Source organism: Mirounga leonina, unplaced genomic scaffold (genome assembly GCF_011800145.1).
Source record: "Mirounga leonina isolate KUSES-001 unplaced genomic scaffold, KU_Mleo_1.0 Mir_174, whole genome shotgun sequence".
Lineage (NCBI taxonomy): Eukaryota > Metazoa > Chordata > Mammalia > Carnivora > Phocidae > Mirounga > Mirounga leonina.
Genome location: NW_023270451.1, coordinates 23,975,720 through 24,003,527, shown reverse-complemented (window position 1 = coordinate 24,003,527; position 27,808 = coordinate 23,975,720). Strand labels below are relative to the sequence as shown.

The 27,808-nt window shown below is 35.6% G+C and overlaps 1 long non-coding RNA gene across 1 annotated transcript; it reads left to right on the top strand.

Moving 5' to 3' along the window:
• Positions 1 to 73: 73 nt before the first annotated feature.
• On the top strand, positions 74 to 26,456 carry LOC118020792. Its single transcript, XR_004682011.1, has 3 exons — positions 74 to 278; positions 19,324 to 19,417; positions 25,522 to 26,456. It is a non-coding gene; the product is annotated as an uncharacterized LOC118020792 (long non-coding RNA).
• The last annotated feature ends 1,352 nt before the right edge of the window (positions 26,457 to 27,808 follow it).

Sequence of the window (27,808 nt, the reverse complement as noted above, 5' to 3'; positions counted from 1 at the left end):
GACGGATCGCTAAACCCGCAGGAGGCGCTGGGTGGACCTCCACTATCCCAGCATTCCTCGCGCTGCTTCCGTTGCTCTTCTACCGCGTCTCTATGGTAGAGCCGGCCTCCGAGGCGGCAGCGGCGTTGGTGGCTTCGGTGAGGAAAAGTGAGAGCTCTAACTTTCCTTTTGGCCTGAGAGGTTTCTGGCGCGGAGCGTCGTCATGTCAGAGAAAAAGCAGCCGGTAGATTTGGGTCTCTTGGAGGAGGACGACGAGTTCGAGGAGTTCCCTGCCGAAGGTAACCGGCTGGGCCCCGGCCTCTGGGCCGCGCGGACGGTGACTCAGGCCTCCGGCTGGAGTCGGCGCGGATGCTTGGGCTCGGCCTCGAGGCGCCCGCGGGAAGTCCGGACCCCTGCGGCCGGCTCTCGAGGCTCTGCACGCGCGACCCTCCGTGCGACCGGCTTCGGGTTCGGAGTGTTTCGGTGGGCCTCACTAGTGAGGCTGAATGCCTTCTGCTTCCTTATTGGGAGGAGCCACGGTGACCTGGGCCTCTAGCTCTGAGTCCGGGATGGTTGGTCCTTTTTTTTTTTTTTTTTTTAACTCTTCAGCCGAGTTACCCGCCATTTCGTTCGTGGCTATATAAACCTCTTTTTTCTTTATTTTCTTGTAGTGTAGCAGCCTTCCTTTGTCCTTAAACCATCCAGAATTAAATTGCTGTACCTGCTTAGGCCAATACTGCTTACCTTTAGGACTTTACAAATGAAGCCTCTTAAGTGGGATGGGAGGATTAGGAGTTGGTGGGTAAAAAGACGTTATTACCCTATGCTTGTTTCTCATTTTTGATCACTTCAAACTAACACAGTTTAAGGATTTATAAGATGATAAACGTCTACATTTTTATTAGTTTTCATGGTTACCAAGAGGAACTTTAGTTTTCTCATTGTAAGTGAAAGCAAATAGCTAACATTTACTGGGTAATTACTTGTCTAAGTGTTTTGCTTATATTCATTTTCACAGTTCTAGCGACTAGGTACCGGTATTACCGTTTCTCAGATAAAGAAATTGAAGTTTGGAACTATTAAGAAACTTGTCCAATGTCACATAGCTGGCTAGAAATGATGGATACCTTCTAGGAATGATGTACTGCTTCTGTTTATTTTTTAAATTGTTGTTGCCAGGTAGGTTTCTAGAATTATTTGCTTTATTGTCTGTTATGTGTAGGATAAATATTTGTCTTGTAAGAAAAGGCTACTATTGGGTAGCCTTTCTGAAGGTGGTAGGAAGAGAATTGTGGTTAATGGTGTACAAATGTGTTACGTTAAGCAATTACAACTTCACTAAAATTGTCCTAAGTTGTACCCCATCGTGACCCTATTGTGCATAAAAACCACATAGCTTGAACATTTGTTCTTTTTATTTATGGTGTACTCTATTATTTTGTTTAGCGGTAGAAGACATTAGTGTTCATATGACACAAACTCATAAACTAACCCAAAGCACATTTCAGTTATGGGATTCATTATATATTGAGGGGATTGTTTTTGTTTTTGTTTTGGTAGTGGATTTATTTGTCCAGACATGTTTTCTCTTTTTTTTAGTAAGATTTTATTTATTTATTTGAGACTAGCGGGGCAGGGGAGAGACAGAGGGAGAGGGAGAAGCAGGCTCCCTGCTAAACAGGGGGGTGGGGGGCCTGGATCCCAGCACCCGGGGATCATGACCTGAGCTGAAGGCAGACCCTTAACTGACTGAGCCACCCAGGCTTCTTTCCTTTACCTCACTGTCAAGTTGGTTCATAATCTAACATTGAGCTATACAGTAGAGAACTGACTTATTGAGGGCAGGGTCAACTTTTTACTCAAACTTCATATTTCAAATAGCTTTTATCCATTGTTTATCACAGTGGTAGGCACTTTGTTTACATTATATAGTCTATCACTACAACTGGTGAGGAAGCCGATGCTTAGATTTAAAAAGCTTGTCATTAAGTAGTCAAGCCAGGATCTGAAAGGTCTATGTGACTCCCCAACATAAGCTTTATTTTTAACCTTTAGCAAAGTGCCTGGCACATAGTAGGTGGTTAATATATGTTTGTTGAATGAATAAACCTGCATTTAAAGCAAGTAGTTGAGAATTGACTGCTTAGAAAGTTCTAGAGATAACTGTGTATCTAATGATACACATGATTTTTCTCAGCAACTTTGAGTTCATCAGTTTTTGCAGAATATGTAGTTTGTTTTTATTCTAAGTTTATGTTGTAAGTTTATATTTGTTCAAAGTGTTGGTAGTCATATAGTAAAAAATCTCATTAAAGGTACAAGGAAAAGCAGAGAATATTTTTTAGGGGGGGAGGGGCTGAGGGAGAGAGAATCTTAAGCAGGCTCCATGGTCAGCATGGAGCCTGATGCAGGGCTTATCTCACAACCCTGAGATCATGACCTGAACCGAAATCAAGAGTCGGTCAATTAACCAATTGAGCCATCCAGGTGCCCTGAGAATTTTTTTTTTTTTTTGAAGACCAAGGCCTCTCATGATCAGCCAGTTTGTTAAAATTAAGTAACTCACCACTTAACTGGTCACCTTATAAAATATTTGTTGTCTTCAGGTTTGGATGTGTAGAACCTAATTCATTTAGGAATTTTTCCTTTAGAATGAGAAATAACATTGAAATGTTCAGGTTTCTATGTTTCTTCTGTGGTTTATAATTTAGACAGGTTTTCCTTTTGTGTTAATTTGAATTGAGATTTTGCTGGGTACAAAATTAGCCCAATAGGTGAAACCAATCAATATTTACTAATAAAAACTCTTATAAAAAACAAAACTAAAAGAGAAAAAACCTGGAAAAATATCACCAAGGAATTACTGAATTATTTATCTTTTGAAACTATACACTTTTAGTTTGTGTATTTGTTTTTTATGGCCTAGTCATGGTTTAGTCTCCATTGCTGTTCAGTTGTGATCCATGGACCAGCAGTTTTGGCATTAACTGGCAGCTTATTAGAAATGCAGTGTCTCAGCCTAGACCTACTGAATTAGTCTGGACGTTACCAAGATTCTTTAAAGATTTGTATGCACATTACAGTTGGAGAATAAATGGCCTCTTTTGAATTTTTTAGTATTTGAATTTTCAGTTCAGTGATTATGCCCTGAATTATTTTCCAAGTTCTCTGCCTTCTTTGGAAATTCTCTTTCTTGTGTTTGTCCTTTTGGTAAATGTGCCATTGACAAGCACAGTAACAGATAAAACTTAAAATGGCCTATAATCATCTTTTCTGTCTAGAGGAGATCTGATTTTCACGGGCCTTGTTGCCTCTCTGCTCCAGAAAGTGGATGTAATGGATTGTCCATCTTTTTTGGGAGTGTTGTTGCTTCATCTTATCCCAGATAAGAACTTGTTTGGTAGGATGTCATTCAGTCATTTTAAAGAAGGGGAATTTCTGTTTTAAAAAGGAAACTATGGTAATGTGTTTTCGTGGAGCCTCTTTGTTTCTTCTGAATAGTTCTTCAGTGGTGGTGGGGCACAATTCTCTGAAGGTCCAGAGGAACAAATGCTTCTTTTTTTAAAAACTTGTCGTTATTTAGTCTGTGGATCTGTGTTACATTGGCAGTTCTTCACAGTTACTCTAACTGATGGGTATATGATCTGGTCATTAAGAACTGTTTAAAAATCGGGCGCCTGGGTGGCTCAGTTGGTTAAGCAACTGCCTTCGGCTCAGGTCATGATCCTGGAGTCCCGGGATCGAGTCCCACGTCGGGCTCCCTGCTCAGCGGGGGGTCTGCTTCCCCCTCTGCCCTCTTCCCTCTCGTGCTCTCTGTCTCTCATTCTCTCTCTCTCTCTCAAATAAATAAATAAAATCTTTAAAAAAAAAAAAAAAGAACTGTTTAAAAATCATGTTTAAGGGACACCTGGGTGGCTCAGATGGTTAAGCCTCTGCCTTCGGCTCAGGTCATGATCCCAGGGTCCTGGGATCGAGCCCCACATCGGGCTCCCTGCCCCGCAGGAAGCCTGCTTCTCCCTCTCCCACCCCCCCTGCTTGTGTTACCTCTCTCGCTGTCTCTCTCTCTGTCAAATAAATAAATAAATAAAATCTTTTTTAAAAAATCATGTTTAGGATCTTTGTGAAATGCATTCTGCAACTTTTTGACTATTTAAACTGAGAATAGGCTTTGTTAGGAGGACATTCAACATACTGGGTGTAATTGATTATAATTAATTTTGGAGGCTTTGTCATGGTTAGAACTGGAAAGCAACTTAAAATCTAGAGAAGATAAAACTTGTCAAGCTCATATAGCTAGGTTGGTAGTAGTAGAGCAGGGTCTAAAACCGAAATCCTTTATAATTTGTTTAAAATGTCAAAAAAATTTTCATCAGATATTGAAAGGATATTTAAAATATTTTCATTAATCACCTTTCTCTGACAATTAGAAGTGGGTGAGAAAAGTGGGAAGAACAAGTGGGCCTTTAGGTTCTTTTATTCTCTTCTTTCTGTGCCAGAACTGAGAAGGGTTTTTGTTTTGTTTTTTTTTGTTTTTTGGGGGTTTTTTTTCGGGGGGGGGGAACTTTTTAGAATATTTAAAAGGAAACTCAGTTTGCTTCCAGAAGTAATGATATTTATAAGAGAATTCTAATACTAAGTATTCTGTAATTTTTCTATGATCAGTGGAAATGCTTTATTATCTGATGAATTCAAGAGGGGTATACTACCTACCTTCCCACCCTCCTTGAGAAATTGCTGGGTAAGAGACTGTTATTGATGGAAATCTGTTGAGGCAGACAGTAAACAAGCTAGTGGTCCCCTCTGGAATAACTGAGGTACTCTCACCTAACAAAGTAGGGCATCTTACAGTGGTTCTTATCCAGAGAAGTATTTTTGGATGTCACATTTACCTGACAGGTGCAAATGTGAAGTAATGACATTTAGGGGTAGAGGCCAAGGATTTTAAATGCTTGTTGTGCATAGACCAGTACGGTACAAGAAGAATTGTCCTATGAAAAATGCCATGGAGAAATATTTACATTGATTGGATTCCAACTGGACTAAACCATCAATAGGATTCCTGAGAATCTTAAATATAAAAGCAGATACAACTGATATTCACTGTGTCAGATAATGTACTAGTCAGTTAACTAATGCCCAGAGGGGCTCTGCTATTTTCAATTATTAAATGTAATATAGTGGACACATAAATAACACTATCACACATTTAAATTAGTTACATGGTGGTGGCAAGAAATGGAGAAATTGTGTTCTAAAAATAAAATAAATAAATAAATATGTATGGCAGAGTGCCTGTTGAGTGTCCATTTATGGTAATCATATGCAAGAAGAAAGTTTTTGAACCCAGGGATGGAAAAAGTACAATGAATCTTAAAATCAGACCTAGGTTCAGAATCCATCTCTCATCAACTTGTAGATTGTCAATTAATGTTAGTTACTTAATTTCTTTAAAATGCTTTTTTAGTATTACATATGTGATAATTGTACAAAAAACTGCTTAGAGAAAAACTTAAGCCTATAAAAGGGCATAAAGTAAAAAGTAAAAGCACTGTTTCTCCCTGCCTGTCCCCCAAAACATTTGCCATACTCCAGGGATAGCCACTGTTAATTGTTTTTTTTAGTATCCTTCCAGAATTTATGTATATATTGTGTGTTTATATCTATTTTAAAAATACAGAGGACCATATACTATTTTTCATTCTAAAGCAGTTCTTAGTTTGTCTTTGACTTTCATGATTTTGACACTATTGAAGTTTACAGGCCAGTTATTTTGTAGGATGTTCCTCAACTTGGATTTGTCTGATATTTTCACCTGATTAGATTCAGGTTCTACACCTTGGCAGGAATATTGTAGTTGTGATTCTGTGTTCTCATTGAATCACATTTGTCCCATTACTGATGATGTTCACTCTGATCACTTTATTAAGGTAGTGTCTATGAGACTTTCCAACATTAGATTACTCATTTTCCCTTTGTAATTAATAGGCATTTTGTGAAACTGGAAATATAAAATTCCATTATCAAACTTTCAATTTATTAATTTGGTTATTTATATCCATACAGACTCATGGATTCTCATTTAATGGGTTATAATATGGTGCTATTATTTATTTTGATCCTCAAATTGTCCTATATTTGAACATGGGGAGCCCCTTCATACTGTCTTCTGTGACCATTTGACATGGCACCATCATTTTCTGTGCATTTCCAAGCATTCTGACACAAAAAGGTATTCCAAGTTAATCTTGTTCTTTCCCTGCTCTAATCCTGGAATCAGCTGTTTCTCCAAGGAGCATTTCTTTTAGTGGAGAATGATATTCAGAAGGCAGGATCTTAACTCCAGTTTTGCTAGTTGCTTAGGGGACCCTCTCAGTGGAAGGAACTAGGAAATATGCAAATGTGTGTATACATTTATACACTTTTATATTTATGTGTGTGTGTGTATAAAACCATAAGTTCACACAGTATATCTAATTACAGTTCAACACCGCAGGGTTCATTCTAGCTCTTTTTCTTTCCATATTTGTAACTCCCTTCCCCAGCAGTGAGAAACCTGGCTTTCATTGTCTTAAATACATTTTCTGTTTGGTCATCCTGCTCCCTAGCCAATCTTTGTTGCCCCCTCCACCCACAGTTGCCTTTATTATGTCACTTGGCCTTCAACATCTTTGCCAGGCCACCCTCTCCCCTCCTCACTTAAGCATGGGATGACTTCTTCACCCAGTTCAGATCTGACACACCAGTCACTCTATGTTCTGCCTCTGTGGGAATGCCCTCTTGGCTCTGCCACCTCATCTGGTACCAGGTGCATTTTGAATTTTGACATACAGCCTTAAATTGCCTTCGAGAATGGTTATACCAGTTAAAATTTCTATCACAGTTTACCTCTTCCCTCATAAGGTTGCCTATTCTCCATATTAAGCATTTTAGTTGTTGTGAACCTGATGGATGAAAAATGCAATGTCATCATTTTGATTTTGGGGATTGATTTGAGTGAGATTGACCATTATGTTTTTCCTTGAACTGTTACCGTCTTAATCCTCGGTTTCTTCATATGTAATTTGTGGATAATAGAGTTATGTATTACATGAGTATGTTAATCTGTTGTAGCTGCCATAGCAAAATACTGTAGACTGAGTGGCTTAAGCAATGGAAATTTATTTTCTAACAGTTCTGGAGGCTGGGAAGTCCAAGATTGAGGTGTTGGCTGATTCAGTTACTGGTAAGGACTCTCTGGCTTGCAGACTGCTGCCTTCTCACTGTGTCCTCACAAGGTGGAGAGAGAATGAGCAAGCTGTTCGGTGTCTCTTCCTATAATGGCACTAATGACATCATGAGGACTTCATCATGACCTTACGCAACCCTAATTACCTTCCAAAGACCCCATCTCCAGATATCATTACATTGGGGGTTAGGGCTTCAACATAAGTATTTTGGGATTCAGGGAAGGATACAAACATACCAGTGATAACATGTAGATTGCATAACACAGAGTTTGGCACAAAGTGGTATTCAGTAAACATTAGTCCCTTTTCTTTTCTTCCCTCTAATCTCCTTAGAGAATTGGATTTTGGATATTTGGTATTAGAATTTGAATTGTTTCTGACAAATATTTTATTTGTAATTTTAGGTATATCCAAAATTAAGCTTGTTGAGTTTGTTATTTAAAAATTAATTTATTTTCTAGGATTAAAAACTTTTAATTTCCAAAAGTACTTTAAAAATAGTGTATTCATATAAAAGATAAAGATACATAAAACAATAGCATATATTGCTTAAGGGTGCATACAGATGTGCAAGAGGTATAAAGAAATACAGTGGAGTTAAATAAAAAAACCCAAATCAAGATACTGTGCTTGGGGACGCCTGGGTGGCTCAGTTGGTTAAACGTCTGCCTTCGGCTCAGGTCACAATCCCAGGTCCTGGGATCAAGTCCCACATTGGCCTCCCTGCTCAGTGGGGAGCCTGCTTCTCCCTCTGCCTGACGCTCCCCCTGCTTTGTGCTCTCACTCTTTCTGACAGATAAATAAATAAAATCTTAAAAAAAAATTACTAAAAAAAAGATACCAGTGCTTGGGAGGGGTTAGTGAGAGGTGTGGTCCAGGATATTAAGCAGTAAAAATTACTTTGAAAAACTGTTTGGATTAGCTGTTTCACTGATTCTATAGAATAAACAAGCAGTAAGCAATTGAGACTTCAGTATTTAACATTATTACTGGATTGTTGTTAAACATTACTCATTGAAAGATGTGATGAATTGTTGAGAATATTAAGGGGAAAATAAAAGTTTCAAAGACTATACTTATACTCTTCTTCTGAAGTATTAAAAATTCACCAAATGGGGCGCCTGGGTGGCTCAGATGGTTAAGCGTCTGCCTTCGGCTCAGGTCATGGTCCCGGAGTCCTGGGATCGAGTCCCGCATCGGGCTCCCCGCTCTGTGGGAAGTCTGCTTCTCCCTCTGCCTCTCTCTCTCATGAATAAATAAATAAAATCTTTAAAAAAAAAAAATTCACCAAATGTATTTTTTTTTCCTGTGTTGTGTTGTACATGTAATGTTTGGTAGAAATAGTATTGTCTTTATTCTGGAACATTTTTCTTCTTACTTTCCTTACCCCTCAAGTTCCTGTGAGGTGATTGGTGCATAATAAATGATTTATTCATTCAATATGTATTTGTTGAGTGCTTCCTATAAATCTGGCACTGAATGGTAGTAAGTAGTAAGTGCTTTAGATACATAGTGTCATTTAATCCACATAGCAGCTTTATGAAGGTTTTATGCTTGGGGCTCAGCAAAATTTGGTAATTCACCAGGTCACAGTTAACTAGAGGTGGCACTGAGGCAAACTTGACTCCTTAGGGAGATACTTGTCTTTGAACTTAGAAATACGAGAGAGGCAGGGCACAGTGATTTTCATAGTAAGCTTGAGCTTTTTAGTATTTTGGAAGTGCTTATCTTGGGAGGTGGAGCTCCAAGCCCTTCCCTCTCTACCCCCAATTAAATCAGAGCAACTTTGCTTTTGCTTATCTTTATCTGTTGGGCGTCTGGGTAAGATTTCACTTGAGTTTCATTCCAGTGGTGGGGCTGGGATAGGGAGGGCAAGGAATTAGACAACTGGTAGTAAAGTGTAACTAACAGCAGTTGAAAGTAAGTGGAAATTAGTTCTGTACAAGGTGAGGTAGCAACATTGGAACAGAGCTTTCAAAAGATACAAATGTAGAACAAGGGTTTCCAAAAGAAGGGGAAGAGAGTAGATACTTGGAGGTGAAAAAATAATTTGTTTGTGTGTTTTATTTGACCGTAAAAATAGTGGTTGTAAATGCAAGTAGTTTGGGGCCTAATACTGGAAAGCTTTAAGCCAAATGTCCAGTTTGGACTTTATCCTTAGATACATGAGAAGTAGAGTTTTTTTGGTTTGGTATGTGTAAGCTTCCTTTAAGCAGTAGGCAGTTTAGGAAAAATCAACCCAGCAAAATTAATTTGGAAAGATAGAAAAGAGACTGAGTCAGGGAAACTGATTAGCAAATTGTTGAAGTAGCTTAGCTGAGGACTAAGGGCCTGAGAAAGGTAGTTATTAGGAAAGAAGTGAAGAGAGTGACACAAGAGTAACAAGTGAGCTTTGGCAACTGGTTTGATAAGGACCGTTGGGAATAAGAAATTGGAGGTTGTGATTTTGCACTTGCATATCTAGTGGAAGACAGGTGGTGGGGTTCACTACTTAACTCAGTCATATGGAGGATCAGAATGAGGGAATTGAGACAAGTGTAGGGCATTAAGGCTTGCAAAAGATGAGAGTAATGACTTTGGGGAATTTTATAAAAGTACAGAAAAAGAAGCAAAGTCAGCAAGACATTATTGTGGAACCATTCTCCAGAGGCATGTATTTTTTTTTTTTTTTTTAAGATTGATTTATTTGTCAGAGCGCAGAAGCAGGGGTAGCTGCGGGCAGAGGGAGAAGCAGGCTCCCCGCTGAGCAGGGAGCCCGATGCGGGACTTGATCCCAAGACCCTGGGATCATGACCTGAGCCGAAGGCAGTCTCTTATCTGACTGAGCCACCGAGGTGTCCCCCGAGGCGTGTATTTTTAAATTATCGATGAAAGGAATTGTGTTTGAATTTCCTTATTTTAAAATATAAGAAAAATTATAAATGGTTATGTTAAGTTATTTTGAGCCTCTATTTCAGACTGCTGACCACAAATAACTGAAAGCTCCCAATGGTCTGGTAGCAACATCATTTATGACTTGCTTTTGGTTGTTTGGTCTGAAGTTCCTCACTGACATTTTTGGTCCTTATTGGAGAAAATACAGGAATATTATGGTGCTGTGCTAGGTACTGATTTTTTAGCTACTGAATAGATGTTAGATCTCTAGGATATAGTTGTTTTTATATCGTGATAACCTATAGAACTTACATTTTTTGTTTTAATCTATTTTATACAGTTTAAGCAAGAACACGTATATTTATCTCAAAATGACTAGATTTAGTGTGGCTTCATTATCATATTCATGAGCATAAAGATGATGTTTGCAACTATTGCTGTTCCATTTTACTTACCTATGATGATAGGTAGTTCTCTACATTTACCTATGGTGGTAAGTTACAATTAAGAATTTTTCAAACTTTCACTTGTTTTTTAAAATATTTTTCTGCATTATAGATGCACATTTTTTTATTTGAAGAAACTTTGTTGAGAATTAGTTTGTTTATATTTAGGGTAGCTTTACTGTTAAGGATTGAATGAGAATTTGATGCTCCTACACATTGGTATAGAATAGGGCATTTGCAACCCTATTTGATATAAGTGGAATTTCTTCTTTACTTTTCTTCAAAATAGTATACTTCATACTTTTAAGAAATTTTGGAATGTGTATTGGAGAGTGGGGAGAGTAAGTAATTTCAAAAATACTAAGTTGAGAGAAAACCCTTTCCATACTTAAATGTCAAGGTGATACTTAGATGAAGTATGTGGGATCTTTGATAGTTCAGATTTGTGAAATTTAAGGCTAGTCACAGATACAGTTCTCACTGGCAAATGTGAACAAAGCCAAATTTGGGGGCAAAGTCCTAAATGATTTAGAATTCCTAGAAACTTATGTATTAGGCATCTGTTATTGGTTACTTCCAATTCTGACTTCTTAAAATATGGTAATTTTTTTACCAGTACACATCTGGAGGCCTGCACACTGAAGTAAACACAGCTGTGGTTATTTAAATGATAATCACAATCCTGGCAATGCATTTAGTGTTGAAGATAAAGTGTATACTTTATGAAGTCAGCTAAGTATTGAAGGAAAGCATAGACATGAATCAGGTATCCTTTGTTTCATTTTATTATTTTGCCCTTTTCAAAAACTATTTTTGGGTTTAAGCCTTAAAAAGGAGTGATTAAATAAAATTGCATAGTTATCGGTAGTTATAATTGAAAATTAAAACACAAATCAGGGAAATATTGCAAGAAATGCCAGATACCAGAGATTACAACAATCATGGCTTTTTTTTTTTTTTTTAAAGATTTTATTTATTTGAGAGAGAGAGAATGAGAGAGAGCATGAGAGGGAGGAGGGTCAGAGGGAGAAGCAGACTCCCTTCCGAGCAGGGAGCCCGATGCGGGACTCGATCCCAGGACTCCAGGATCATGACCTGAGCCGAAGGCAGTCGCCTAACCAACTGAGCCACCCAGGTGCCCCAATCATGGCTTTTTAATTTACACATTCACTTAGTATGATTATACATATATTGTAATTTACATATATTGCAACATGTACAGCATAGAAGATTTATAAGTGTTTGGAAATAATATTTGGATATATTATACCTTATCACTTAAACTTCTTACATAATATGTTTAGTACAATTTTTGTTAATAAAATTTTTAACGTTTCCACCTAAAATAGATTATGGATTCCCATTTGTCAGTATGAATGAACACATGCTTCTTCATTGGTGCTTTTGTTAAATAATTTAAAATGCTTAATAAGTTGTAATTCAAAAGGTTATATATTGTCTTAGATTCTTCACCTGTGGTAATTGGAAGGATAGTGTGTTATACAGATTCAGTGTGTCTTACTCCTAAGATAAGGCAGTAAGTTTAAAGAGTAATATATTGAAATTCATATGATGATTTGTGAAGAATTTAACCAGCTTTTCTATTTTTGTATTTTTGTATACTCAATAATATCATAATTATGAAGTGCTGTATAATACTACTAAAGAAATACAGAACTATCATTATGAATTTTTTGTGTGTGCTCTACCTGAAATTTTAATCACAGTACTGTCCTGCCCCACCCTCAGGAGCTAGTTTCCTTTTTTTTACTTTATTTTTACCTTCTTCTTTTTCCTTTCCTTGCCATTAAAATAGCACAAGATGGTTTTTAAAGGAGGGAGAGATACTTTATCTGTATGCTAGATGATCATCAGAATTCAACTTTTTTTTTTTTTTTAAAGATTTTATTTATTTGAGAGGGAGAGAATGAGAGACAGAGAGCACGAGAGGGAAGAGGGTCAGAGGGAGAAGCAGACCCCCCGCTGAGCAGGGAGCCCGATGTGGGACTCGATCCCGGGACTCCAGGATCACGACCTGAGCCGAAGGCAGTTGCTTAACCAACTGAGCCACCCAGGCGCCCAGAATTCAACTTTTTAAACCAAAACTTGTACCACTCTTAAAATTTTAAGACACTGTTCAAACTAGTTTCTTTCATGTTAAGAATTTTGACTTTTTCTATCCTATGTAGAGTTAAGAATTGGGAGCTCCTACAAAACAAGTTATTGAATCTGTTGTTTCTTATTGGTGATTCTCTGAGGAAGCTGGATATATATTAACATGTTCGATTTTGTGTTTTGTTTTTTTAAGTCTCTTTAGTTAAAAATTCTTCAGTTAAAAGCCAGCTTGAATGACATCAAATAATAACAGTATTGAAATCAACATTTTGAATCAGGTCATAGTAAGATTAAAAGTTCCAGGGGTGGGGGGGAGCTATGTTTTTACTCTTCTTGAAAAGGTAGGCCTACAAGATTAGAGAAATGTTAAATAAATATTCTTTTATTTTATATTTCTAACTTAAATCTTTTGACACATTTTTGTTAATTAGGGAGTAGTGTTGATAGAAATAACCTAGTTAACAATTTAGGAAGCTGTTTAATTAGAAGTGTTGCAGGCTAAAAAAAAAAAAAAAAGAAGTGTTGCAGGCTGATATGAGGCTTTGTTCTTAGAACTTTAAAACAGTTCAGTTGTGACTTATGTCACCCCCTTTACTCAAGAACATATTATCCAGTCTTAATATATTTAGATTATTTTGTGGAACATTACACTCCATTAGATATCTTTATGAAGACTGCTTAAAGTATCAGTAAAACAAATACTTAATGGGAATTCCTATTTTTAGGCTCAACACAGATATCATATTTAAAGTCTAGGATTTGAGGTCATGAAATATTGGTAGAAAAAGTTAAATATTTTCTTGTAAGACAGTCTTCACCTTCTTTGTTTTATAGTAGTGGTAATGGTGGTGGTTTTCAAACAAAGCAGGTATGATGTACAGTGATCTCCAAGGCTTTCTCTAAAGTTCTGTAATTTTAAGATTTTTTTTTTTTTTTATTCATGAGAGACAGAGCGAGAGAGAAAGGCAGAGGGAGAAGCAGGCTCCCAAGGAGCAGGGAGCCCGATGCGGGACTCGATCCCAGGACCCTGAGATCATGACCCGAGCCGAAGGCAGACACCTAACCATCTGAGCCACCCAGGCGCCCCTAAAGTTCTGTAATTTTAAACAGTACTTCATCTTAGCCATTTTATAAAAACTTGAAGTGTAAAACCAAACCTTGCTACACTGCAAGTGTAGTGATATAGTTAGTTTTATGTGAATTTTTTATACTGGAAGACCTTAGTGTAATTAGCACAACACGAGAAAATCCTAAGCTGTCCATTAATACTATTAGACACTCAAAGAAGTATAGGTTATAGTAAGACTGGAGGGAATGTGGAAGAATGCATATAGTCATTGTTCACTTGCCATAAGAGGAATTATGAATTTAGTTGTCCCAACACAAGTTCAACATACAAGAATACAAATTTCTATGAAAATTAAATTTGAGATTATTTGAAGTGCTTTATTCAATTTTAATTTTAAAATTAAAATCAGTATCACAGAAATATATCTACCGTTTGAAATGAGTCTCCTTTTTAATTTAAAATTTTATCTTAGCTGCACCCAAAGCTGCACCACCTTTACTTAGTGTTCCTCTCATGTACTTAACATTGCAATTTCTGCCCCCTTATTTTTTCCCTTAGAATATCTTACTTCTTTCTTAGATTTCCCTCTTAGAAGAATAAAAAGAAAGTTTATACATAATATTATAATGTATATAGTGAACGGTTTATTATTGATTGCAACAGCAATATGAGAATTAACGGTACTATTTTATCCCAATACCAAATGATTAACTCTTAACTAAGTCACATTTCTAGTCTATAAAGGTGCAAAAAAGTTTTTCTTTCAGTTTATTTTAGCTTTGGGAGTGTGTGTGTGTGTGTAAAAATGGGTTGGGCACCTTGTTGGCTCAGTCATTAAGCCTCTGCCTTCAGCTCAGGTCATATTTCCAGGGTCCTGGAATCGAGTCCTGCATTGGGCTCCCTGCTCAGCAGGGAGTCTGCTTCTCCCTTTGCCCCTCCCCCTGCTCGTGTGCACTCTCTCTCTCTCTCTCTCTCTCTCAAATAGATGAGTAAAATCTTTTAAAAAAATAAAAATGGGTTGCAGTAGCTTTCTGATCACAATTCCACAGACTAAGGGGAATCCTTAATGTGGTTCCCTAATTTTAAACTTTTTTACTCTCATTATAAAATATAGCTAGTTTCACAAACAGAATAAAAATTTTCAGTTTGAGTTTCAAGGTACTGTAGAAAATGTAAGGCTGTTTCTAGCCCAGTCAATATTGACATGTAATTAATACTACTGTTAAGTATTACTGTTGTTAAGGACCTCAGAGAATAGCATAGGAATTGAATTTAGGTAATTACAGTATTCTCTGTTTGAAAATAATATTGCTGAGAGATACAAGAAAATTTATGTGGGTAAAAATACTTTTGATTATTGAGAGCTTTTATTAATGAATATACATTCACTGCCTATATACCCAATAATTAAAGTTGGGTATACATTCTGTGTGTGTGTGTGTGTGTTTTAAATAAGCTCTGCACCCAATGTGGAGCTTGAATTCATGACTCTGAGATCGAATTGCATGCTCTGGGGTGCCTGGGTGGCTCAGTGGGTTAAGTGTCTGCCTTCAGCTCAGGTCATTATCTCAGGGTCCTGAGATCTAGTTGGCTCCCTACTCAGCAGGGAGTTTGCTTCTCCCTCTCCCTCTGCCACTCCCCCTGCTTGTGCTCTCTTTTAAATAAATAAAATCTTAAAAAAAAAAAAATATCACACGCTCTACCAACTGAGCCAGCCAGGTGCCCCTAAAGTTGGGTATACATTTGACTGAGCTTCCTAACAACCTGAAATAAATTGCCTAAGAGAAACTTTTTCATCTTTTCAGGTACTGGGGTCTTAAATTTCCCCCATGATCTCTCCTTGGGGAGCATTGGATGAAATGATCACTGTTCTCAAAGACATTCTTAAATATAATTGAGAATTTTACATGACCAATTCATAATACATGATCTTGTTGATCTCTTCTGTGTTGAAATATATACTCTTGGCTTCACTGAAATCACACTGGCCTCTGTTTTCTTGAGATTGACCACTCAGAGGGCACTTGAGAAGTATAGCTCCATTTACCCAGTGTTTTATTGAGTGTCTGTGGTGTGCCCAGCACTCAGCTGTGTGCATCAGAGTTGCAGATTTAATAAAATGTGGTTCCTACCTGAAGGTTTTGAATAGTAATGGACAGGAATGGTGGTGGCATTTTAGGCATCAGTGGAGGAATGGTATAAACTGTGTAACACTGGGGAGGAGAGGACAGAAAGAAGACTACAGTAATATTTATGAAGGGAATAATCCTAAATTAATAAGTTTCAGTAAGAATAGGGAAGGAGAGACTTATTCTGGAGATAATTGGGAGTTGAAATGGAAGGGACATAATGAGTGATTGTGGTAGTTGAAGGAGAAAGAGTAGTTAAGAAGCCTCCTAAGTTTCTGTCTTGGGGGACCAGATAGATGTACTTTCTTCCATTCTTAAATCATGATGATGACATGTATTGCATTCAAAAATTTTTGTTAGGTATATAACATAATGAATAATATACCCATATTATGAATGATTGTTGAATAGATTTAAATTTATATGTACTTTATTAAAAAAACCTAAATTGTACCTTTTGTTATTTTTCTTTTCAAGTTGAAATGTTCTTAGCCATGTCTCTAATAAGTAATTACTAAGGTGAAACTTATGGCTAGGACGTATTAAGAGAGAGTGTAACTTTACTGTTTTGGGAGGGGAAGGGGTTATAACTACAACAATATACAAGGTGTGATTTAAGAGTTTTGTTTCATCTTTCATAGCCATTTGTTGTGCATGATGCTAGGTACTGTTTGTAGTTTAAGAATACAAAGGTAAATAACACAGAGTTGTTACTCTTAAGGAGCTCAGACACCAGTAATGGACATAGACATGTAAACTGATGATTATGGTTGTACAGTATGTAAGTGCTGTAATAGAGATAGACACAAAAGAGGGGACCTAATCTCCGAGGGTAAGGAGGAGGAGATGGGCATAGGGAAGGCTTCCAGAGTTGATTTCCAAAGTGATTTTGGAAGTTTGTACCTTTTGACCCCTCATCCATTTTGCTCACCCCCTACCTTGTCCTCTTTTTTAATACTTTTCTATAGGGTTGAAAGTTTGAAAAGTAGTAAAAAAGAGGACAGGGTAGGGGGTGAGCAAAATGGATGAGGGGTCAAAAGGTACAAACTTCCAGTTACAAAATAAATAAGTCATGGGAATGTACTGTATATAGCATGGCAACTATAATAATACTGTATTGCATATTTAAAAGTTGCTAAGAGAGTAAATCTCAAAAGTCCTCATCACAAGAAAAAAATTTGTAACTATGGTGATGGATGTTAACTAGACTTATTATCATTTTGCAAAATATACAATTATTGAATCATTATACTGTATACCTGAAACTAATGTAATGTTATATGTCAGTTGTACTTTAAAAAAAGACAACAAATACCTAAGGTTTATCAGTTGCTAACATTTTGTCATGTTTATTTCTATCATGTATGATAGAAATATATATGATATATATCGAATATTTTTGAGAACCACTTGCAAGTAAACTGTTGACAAAATGACACAGCTCTTAAATACTTTAACATGCATGTCATAAAGGGGGACATGTCCCTCTAAAACAATTTTACAATCATGTTTAAGAAAATCAACATTAATTCAATAATATCCGGATACACAGTCCATATCCAGACTTTACCAACTGTTCCAGAAAATGTGTCGTCACTTTTTTCCCCAATCCAGAACGGTCCCTTCCTTTTTTTGTTTTGTTTTTCATGACATTAACTTACTTGAAGATACCAGTTATAAAGAGTTTCACATTCTGGATTTACCTGATAATTCCCTCATGATTAGATTAAGGGTCAGCATTTTTAGTGAATACTACATAGGTGATGTTTATTTCTCAGAGATATATGTCAAGTTGTCGAAATTTATTGATGTTAAGTTTAATCATTGGTTGAGATTGTGATTACCAGATCTACAGGATAGGTACTCTATCCTGGAGTCCCAGCTATTTTTCACTCAATAGTTTTAGTATCCATTGTTGATCCTTGCCTGAATTGTACTGAGGGTTGCAAAATGGTAATTTTCTAATTCTGTTATTCTTTCTGCATTTATGTACCTGGGAATGGTAAAGAGCATCCCCTCCCCATCATCCCATCCCCCCAGCATATTGCTATGGACTCATGGATTTTTTAAATTTAATTCAGTGTGTCATTCTTTGTGATTCTTAAGTTATTCCAGATTTGGCCAGTGGAAACACCTTAAAGCCAGTTTTTGTACCTTTTGACATGTTTTCGGGCGTTATAAAAAGGAATCCCAAACTTATCTATTAACTTCCTTATTCCAGATCTGAGATCAGCCATTTCTTCAGGGAGCCATAGTTCCTTTTAATGGAGAATGGTATTTTAACTAATTAAGGTTTTTTAATTAAGTATATATCAGGCCAACTAGTAGGTTCAAAAGATGGCAGAAAGACAGATGAGGAACAGCATGTTTGATGAATAGAAAATTTTAAGCAATTTCAAAACAAGTAAAGTTAGGACTGAATAAAAATGAAGATATTGTGGATTGCTCTTCACCGTTATTTTTTACGAGGAAATGTGTATACGAGAGTACTTCAAGCTGCATGACTAACATGAGTGAATCATCCCAGTGAATTTAAATTTAAATAATTAAAAATATTTGTTTTAAAACAAATATATCACACAAAATCATAACAATTTTTTATAATAAAGCTATGTCAAGATTATAGCAGGTGGTGCCTCTTAAGTAGGACAGCAGAGTATGCATAAACTCTCTTCTGGGATGGTTTGATGTCATTTAAAAAAAAATACATAATGACATTATCACCCACGAGGCTAGATTTTTATCAGGATCAAGAGAGTAGAAGCAAGAAGAACCTGATAGAAGAATATTGCCATTGTATAGGTAAGAAATGATAATGCGAATATCTGAGGTAATAAGGAAGGAGATGTTAGCTTATATATGTTTTCTGAGTCTTCTAAACAAAAGCTAAAATTTAACCCCTCTCCCCACCACCAAAAGGGAAGGAAGAAAAAAAGAAAATTGGGAAAACTAAAAACTACAACATTCCTCTTTGTACATATTTACATTTGTCCTCTCTTTAAAAATAAAAATTTTATATTGATGATAGGCAAATGTTAGTGATGCTTATAATTTGGTCCATTTTTTTATTTATGTATGACTTATCATTTTTTATGTTTAGAAGTTTTAAATTTCAGGCTGGTATCTTCCTGCTCCCCAACTTGCTTTCGCATTGTTGGTGCTGTATTTTGGAAGATTGTGAAATAGACCTTATAAAAATTAGCCCAAGGAAAAATCAGGAAAGTAAATATCCTCCTGAAACTATAATACATTTTCATAGCAAATATAATTTTTTTTGTATTAACTTCTGTTTAAGATTATCTGCAAATTCAAGAATTGAGAGAACAAGACAGCATAAATTGAGATTTAAGGAGGAAGTTTACCATTTCTTATAGATATGGTATTAGATGTTTTGAATTGTCTTAAGTGGCAAACTTTCTGAAGTTTCTGTATTTATGGAAATAGCATGTGAGAAGTATTTAGACAGCATCTGTTTTTGTTTTTAGACTGGGCTGGTTTAGATGAAGATGAAGATGCACATGTCTGGGAGGATAATTGGGATGATGACAATGTAGAGGATGACTTCTCCAATCAGTTACGGTAAGTTTTAAGTCAGATTTTATATAGCTTAGTATTAATTGTAAGAATGGAATATGTAACTTACATATGATAATTGACCTCTTTAAAAGATAATCTTTGAAATACATTTTTGAATTATGAAAAGGAAAACCTTTTACCTTCCATCTGTGTTTCTAAACATGAGTACTTTGTGTAATTGCATAGAACTTTTATTCTTTCTAGTTTCTTTACAAAGGTAGTTAAATAGAAGCATATTTGCTGTTTTTTATTTTAGTGGGTTTAATTCTGTCAACATTAATTTTCCACCAATGTTGAATAACTCAACAGAAATTAGAACCAGAGTGCTAGGACCCAAAAGATTGGTGATTCTCAAACTGGAATGGAGATTGGGGTGATGGGAGTGTACTTTTTCATATTCATGTACAAATTTACCTAATATGATTGATTAAAGTAAAATTCATATATCATAAAATTAATCACTTTAAAGTGTACAATTCAGTGGCATTTTGTATAGTCACAATTTTGTGCAGCCATCATCTCTGTGTAATTCCAAAGCATTTCCATCACTCCAAAAGGAAGCACCATACCTATTAAGCAGTCACTCTGCAGTCTTCTTTTCCTGGCCCCTGGCACCCACTCATTTTCTTTCTGTCTGTAGATTTGCCTGTTTTAGAGAAGTCATAAAAATGGAATCATACAATAAGTGATCTTGTGTGTCTAGTTTCTTACAGTTAGCATAATATTCTCACTTTTCATCCATGCCACAGCATGTACCATACTTCATTCCTTTTAACGGCTGAATAATATTCCATTGTGTGATATGCCACAGTTTGTTTATCCATTCATCAGTTGATGGTCATTTGGGTTGTTTCCAACTTTTGACTACTGTGAACTGTGTTACTATGAGCATTCATGTACAAGTTTTTGTTTGAATACCTATTTCCAGCTTTGGGGATATACTCCTAGGAGTGGAATTTCTGGGTCATGTCATAATTCTGTTAACTTTCTGCAGAACTGCCAAACTGTTTTCCACAGCAGCTGCACAATTTTACATTACTACCAATAGTGTATGAAGGTTCTAAATTGTCCACATTCTCATCAAAACTTGGACTGGTATCTCATTGTGGTTTTTATTTGCATTTCCCTAATGACTAGTGGAGAGCCTTTTTTCACATATTTGTTGACAATTTGTATATCTTCTTTCAAGAAATAATCTAGTCAAGTCCTTTACCCATTTTTAAGTTGGGTTGATTATTTTTTTGTTATTGAGTTGTCAGAGTTCTTTATATATTCTGAGTACTAAGCTCTTATCAGACCTATTATTTACAGATAGTTTTTCCCATTCTGTTCACTTCCCTTTTCACTTTCCTCATAGTGTTCTTTGCACATAACTTTTTAATTCAGATGAAGTCCAGTTTATCTACTTTTTAAGAATTTATTGCCAAATTCAAGGAAAATTTATCCCTGTGTTTTCTTCTAACAGTTTTAGAACTTTAGTTCTTACATTTAGGTCTAAGATCCATTTCAAATTAATATTTGTACATTGTTTGAAATGAGTCCAACTTCATTCTTTTGCAAATGGGTATCCAGTTATACCAGTGCCATTTGTTATAGAGATAATTCTTTCCTCCCTAATTTTATTTTGTTTCAACCCATATGTATCTGTCTTGGCCACAGAGTTATCTAAGTAAATTGTACTTTGCTCAAATCAAGATCTAGCAGTTCTACTGCAGTCTTCTAGTTTTCTAGTCTAGTATATTTGTTCAAAAAGAAAGATGATTTATAATAAATTTAATGATAATGCAGTACCTTTTGTTCTACACTGCGTTTTTCACGGGCTCAAAGGCCCTACATTCTAAAGACATTTTAGTATTTTTCTGGGGACTAATAACAATTTTATCTATCACCTTTCTCCCCTTTTTGGAAATAGCACAATTTACCTTTCACTGTTATTCTGGTACTTTTACAATTCTCCATGATTTCTCAAAATGGTTGACTCTGTTTTTTGACTATATCTTTTCATTTTTTCAGTGCCCTGAGATGTAATTATTCAGAGTCTAGAGGTTTTAAACTACTTTAATGCAGTTTAGAGTTCTCTCACCTGTCTTACTTTTCAATTTTGTGTTAATGATGTTTTTCCTGTTGCCGTTTTATGAACAAGATAGGAACAATAGCTGTTGAACAATAATTCCGCTTTTTCTCTAAATCTGTTAATACTACATCTGTTCCAAGCATTGGATCTGTTCTCATTCTTCTTTATTCATGTATGGCTCTCAGAGCCTTTTTGTTCTTTCTATAGCTCTTAGTCCATTCTGGGATTAAATTTTGTGTACAAATTCTTGGCACTTTTCTTTTTGTATTAATTTTTGGTTTATATTCTTTTAAAACTGAGCAATGTCAGAGAACACCCTGCCTTTTCTCTCTCTCTCTCTCTCTCTCTTTTTTTTTAGTAGGCATGCCCCCCTTTCTTCCCTCACTAGAATCATATTTTGCTGTTAGAATATTTTCAGGCCTTCGAACTCTGTTGATCCCCATTCTGAGTTCTTAATCATCTATCAGTTTTTTCTTTCCTGTTATCTTGAAATTTTTCAAGTTGAAGCTAAATGAGTTATCTTCCTTTGCTATTCACAAAAAAGTCAAATTTCTTCAAAATGGTTTTCTTTTTTGTCTTTCAAAGTCAGAAAATAGCACTTTTCTCTTAAAAAATTAAACTAAGACATTATTAAATACTGGGTCATCTGGGTGGCTCAGTCTGTTAAGCATTAGACTTTGGCTGGGGTCATGAGCACAGGGTCCTGGGATTGAGCCCCACATTCGGGCTCTCCACTCAGCGGGTAGCCTGCTTCTCCCTCTCTCCCTGTTCATGCGTGCGTGCGCTCACTCGCTCATAATAAATAAAATCTTTTTTCTTTAAAGACATTATTAAATACAGTGATCTTATCAGGAGACTTTTAGTAGTAAATATATTGATAATTGGATTTCTTGCCACTGCTGCATCTTGCCTTTCTGCTGGTTTGGAAGTAGAGCATTATTCATATATTATTTGTGGCTTGTTGTTTATACAATACACCTACACAGTGTTCTTATGTTTTCTTGTGTTCTGCCTTTAGGTTTGGGGATTTCCATAAGAGTATAAATTTTGATACCTTTATTAGTGAATAAGATTTTTCTTCTTATTTCCCTGTTTGAGTCATGAGTTTCTTTCTACATGTGGGTTGATATATCACCAGTGCTATAAACTAGAACTTACTGTATTGGTGGAAATGTTCTATAAACTGCCCTATCCAGTACAGAAGCCACTAGCCACATACGGCTCTTGAGCACATGAAATGTAGCTAGTGAAGCTGATGAACTGAATTTTTCATTTTATTTAATTTTAATAAATAGCCATAAGTGACTCCTGTATTGGACATTGCAGCCTCAGATAATACTTTTATCTTTGCTTTAAAAAAGTTGTCATGATTAACAAGTCTCCTGCAAAGATGTTCTTCCTAGTCTTTGTAAAACATATAGAGGTCCTCAATGTGATACTATAAACCATGGTAAAGCATATGTTTTACTGTGTTCTGATACTGTATATGGGTCCAAATTCCATCTAACTTTGGAGAGGCAGTACATTTTCTAGAGTCACTCTGATTCCCCGGGTTCCAACTCTGGATCTCCCTTTTATTAGCTACATGTCTTAGCAAGGACTTAGCCTTCCACTTTCCATGTTTTTCTCTTAAACTGTAATTACCTTTAACAAGTAAAATTAGAAAGAAAAAGGCCACCTGTATCTCCAAGTAACTAAAAGTCAAAGAGAAACAAATGTATCAGAAGCAGCAAAAACAATGACTTTTACTTCTTGGAGTTACTTGGAGACACATTCAGTAGAAATGGGTAGGATTAATTTTTCTGACCTTGCATCACATGTTACATAAAAAAATCCAAGAAGCCAATATTGTTCTTGATTTACCATGTCAAATACAGCCACTGTCCTATAGCAGAATAGTTTCTTGGATAATAAGAGTTCTCAAACCTACCAGTGGCTATTTGTCTTATCCTTGTTTTGTTGAAAAAGGAAAGCTGCTGTTTTTGTTTCAAATCGTGTACATTCACTATGTGGGTCCTGTGATACTGTTCCAATTGTGCTGAATTTCTTTCTCATCTCTTTCTTAGGTTTTTTTCATCCCACAGGCTGATGATGATACTAGTGTGTTTGTATTGTTTTGTGTTTTGTATTTAGTGGCCTCGATTTATTTCCTTTTAATTTTTTTGTATGTCCTAAATTCTAGCAAAAAAACTTCATCTTCTCCAAAAATAGAGAAGCATATCATAATCTCCTTTGTGTTTGTTAACAGTTTATAAATGTAATTGGTCACCACCTCCTGTCAGGAAGGCAGATGCAAACCTGGACAGATCTGGTGTACTTGTTAACTAAATTGTAGGCTGATTTTCGGGGATTTTTGTTGTTGTTGTAAAATAAGAGAAAATGAATAATCTACATTGATTCTGTTAAACGCAGCAGAAAGCTATTATTTAAGAAACTTTTAAAATTATTTCCTTTTTAAGTAGAAAACATGAACAGATAAAATCTTTAATCTCCTGGAAAGGGGTCGGGGGGGTGTGTAAAGGAAGCATTTTGGTTAAATTTACCAAGGGAAGGAGTAGTGTCAGAAACTTGTGCTGATCTTTTGACTCCTAAATGAGTGATTTACCACCAGCCCATACTATCCTCTACACCTGAGCAGAAGATAAAAATGTTTTATATGAATAATCTCTGGCTTTAATATTATTCATGGACTTTAGATCAGTATTTGTATTATAAATAACTGTAAAACTTTAGTGACATTTGGGTAAATGAATAATAAATATTATACATCATTCCTACATGTGTTTTTTTGTGTTGTGTTTACATTGGATAGTGTGATAGTGTCCAAGCTAAGTTATACTTGAGAACAAATGTCATTTTATCTTATTGGATGTAATGGTGTAGGGCACATTAATTATACTTTACATTTATACAATGTTTTATCATATTTTGGCCCTGAAATAATTTTGTTGTGAACTTCTATAAAATTGAATTGTAGCAGAGAAGTTATTGATGATACTTGGAGTGGTAGTTCAGCTGAAATTGATGATAGGGCTAAACTTTTTTGTGCATCGGTTTTATACAAAGCATATCAAAAATTGCAATTGATATTCTTAAAGTATGACTGAAACTTCAGCTTGAATAAATTACTTAAAATTATAAAATGTCTTTTTAAAGGGTATATATTTATAAGTTTTTGGAGGTTTTTATACACATTTAAAATTTTTTTTTTTTAAGGTTTTATTTATTCATTTGAGACACAAAGATAGAGAGCATAAGCAGGGAGAGAGGCAGAGGGAGAGGGAGAAGCAGGCTCCCAGCCGAGCCAGGAGCCCGATGCGGGGCTCGATCCCAGGACCCTGGGATCATGACCTGAGCCGAAGGCAGACGCCCAACCATCTGAGCCACCCAGACGCCCCCACATTTAAAATTTTTAAAGTAAAATCTTGTTTAGTATTTTATAACTTATATTTATTTTGTCTACATATAGTTAATGGGGAGTAGTTCCCATGTACTTTTAAATTTGATTAATAATTTTTGTCTTGGTCAGAGCAGTAGATCTATGTCAATATGGAAAGCAGTCTGTTTATTCTTTATGTGTAAATAGCAATAATACCTATTATGATTATAAAATTCCTAAAAATTTGATAACAAATGTCTTGTTTTCTTAGCCATATGGTTGATAATTCTTAAAATTTGTTTAAATATTTATTATGAACAGGACATTTATTTGTATGGTATTTCAAAGATACTTCGAAGATAGTGGTTAATCTCTCACATTTCTTCCTTAAATAGATTTATCAGAAAAGTAAGGAATATAAAATATAAGTTTACTAATGGGAAAGCAGAATTTTATTAGCATTATGTTGATTCACATTTGGATTCCTTCTTACCCAGATTTCTTTTAAGGGTATAAAGTAAAAGCTACTTGGTAGTATTTTATATTGGTGCCTAGGCTTGGCTCATTGTTTTATTAATTGTATTATATCTAGAAACATTGTTTCTTTATCATGAAGAATGTCCAGTGATGTTGTTCTTTTGTGTTTTATTATAGAGCTGAACTAGAGAAACATGGTTATAAGATGGAGACCTCATAGCATCCAGAAGAAGTGTTGAAGCAACCTAAACTTGAACTGTTTACTAAATTCTAGGACAGAGAACCCAGGATGGGACACTTAAAAAAAAAATGTTTATTTCATTACCTGCTTGGATTTATTTTTGTTTTTGTAACACAAAAAAATAAATGTTTTGATCTAATCTTCGTTTGGTTCAGAAGTCTCGATCTTTTGCTTCTCCCGTCATTAATTTTCTCAGACTGCTTATGATTTTCTAGGACTTTATTATATAGAGACAGTAAATTCATCTGATCCCCAATTCAGTACTTTTTTTAACCACATCAATTTAATGTTGATCTTATTTATAAGGTTACTTCTTTTAAGTTGCATTTAACCTTAATCTCATCTGTATTTTGAAAACTTAGGGAACATTTGCTGACATCTCTAAGGTGACCCTTTAAAACCTGTGTTTTAAAATATTAATCATTTTTAATTGCTATGATTAGCTTCTGAGCCATTAATAATAGTATTAATAGTTGATAGAGTAGTATTAGTACTTAAAATCAAGTGGTTTGATCACAGTCTAAGAACAGTGTCCTCTGTCAAAATTGGTGAAGTCGTCTCAAGATACTTTGTTAACATAGGCATATTCTCAGGTACTACATAACAGTCATTTGATATAATTAAGATTCTGCAAAGTGATTATCATTGCCACATCTACTTTTGTGAGTGGGAGATATAATTTAGTTGGTAAAGGATTCTTCCTCATTAAGACTTAGAATGAAGCTAATGTATAGTTTTTATTAGGAATATTTTCAAACTTGAATGTGTTACTTAAAGGAGAATTAGCAGAACTGTTGAATAATTTAGAGTGTAAAATTTATGTGACATGATGTATTAACACCAAAATAAAATTGGGTGCCTGAAAGTTAAGCCTCAAAATGATTTTGAACAGAAGTTTTTCTCCTCCTAAAACGAGCATAAATCTGCCTTGCCTACCTGGAGAACTGCTAGATGATCAGATAGACTAAGGAATAAGAAAGAACTTTGGAAAGTATAAAAGCATCTTCTGTATTTATAATCCTGTAGTGCAGCACAGGCAAACATGCTACTGTTGTGACATGTGAAGAAATATTTTGATGTATATGTTCTTGGTACTCTGGTCATTGATTATCTTTAGACACCATATGACAGTGTCAGATCATTACCCAGAAGGATGGCCACCTCATATGACTTTAAATTGGTGCAAGGTACAATTTTGAAACCTTATAGGAATTGGGCAGAGGCTTTAATGGGTCTTTATTAGTTATCTAGCGTTTTGTTCTTAATGAAATTTCGAAATTTAGTTTGTTCTTTTCTGTTAAGGATTGAGTACCTGAAAATTGGTATTTGGTATTGGGATGATGAAGCCATCAGTGGTAGAAAGTGAGACAAGTCAAGCAGCTGAAGAAAATTATTGTTGTGGGACTTTACAAAAGTTAATAGATTCTTTAACTTTTGATCTTCACAACAGCCCTGCCAAAGCAGGCAGGAAGGGCCTATCTGTTGTAAACATTTCATCAAATAGAAAACCACCTCATAGAAAATAAGGAAGTGAAAGGGGCTATGGTTGCATAGCTAATAGGTGTCAGATAAAGACAAGAATCCTGGGTTGTTTTTTTTTCCTTTGTCATTTTCCATAATCACTTAAGTCCATTTGAAATCGTTTTGAATTTAAATTGTAGGTGTAATAATGGTCAGTATTTTTCGTCAGGCCTTGGATTAGAATTGTTGCCACTGGATGCCATGTCTCTTCTTCCTATTTTCACTAGAAATGTTTAATTTAGAGAACTATGATAATGAGCCAACACTGTTTTGAAAGATTGTATGGTGTATTAATAATGCCTTTTTATGGCATATCATGATTATCCTGTACTTTTTAAAGATAGCCATATCCTTTCTGTCCCACAGTTACCAAGTTGAGAGAGGGAACATCTTCCATTCTTTTGGCAGAGAGCTAACAATTTACACTACTCTCCATCTACCACACAGATGATGCTGGGGAATTAGACTTGAGTTTTCTAGCTGCCTTAATGGCTCTGGTTGTATTCCAACTCTAAATCTTGGCATAGATCTAGATTCTATCCTGTACCCACTTCTTGCACTATCCATACTACATTCTCTTTAGTAATTTCGTCCAGTCTCAGCTGCTTAAAAAAAAAAATCTCCATATGTATGATTTTATTTTCTATTTTCAGTCTTTGCCTCTCCTTGAAGTTCTAAACTTTCATATCCACTAACAACTTG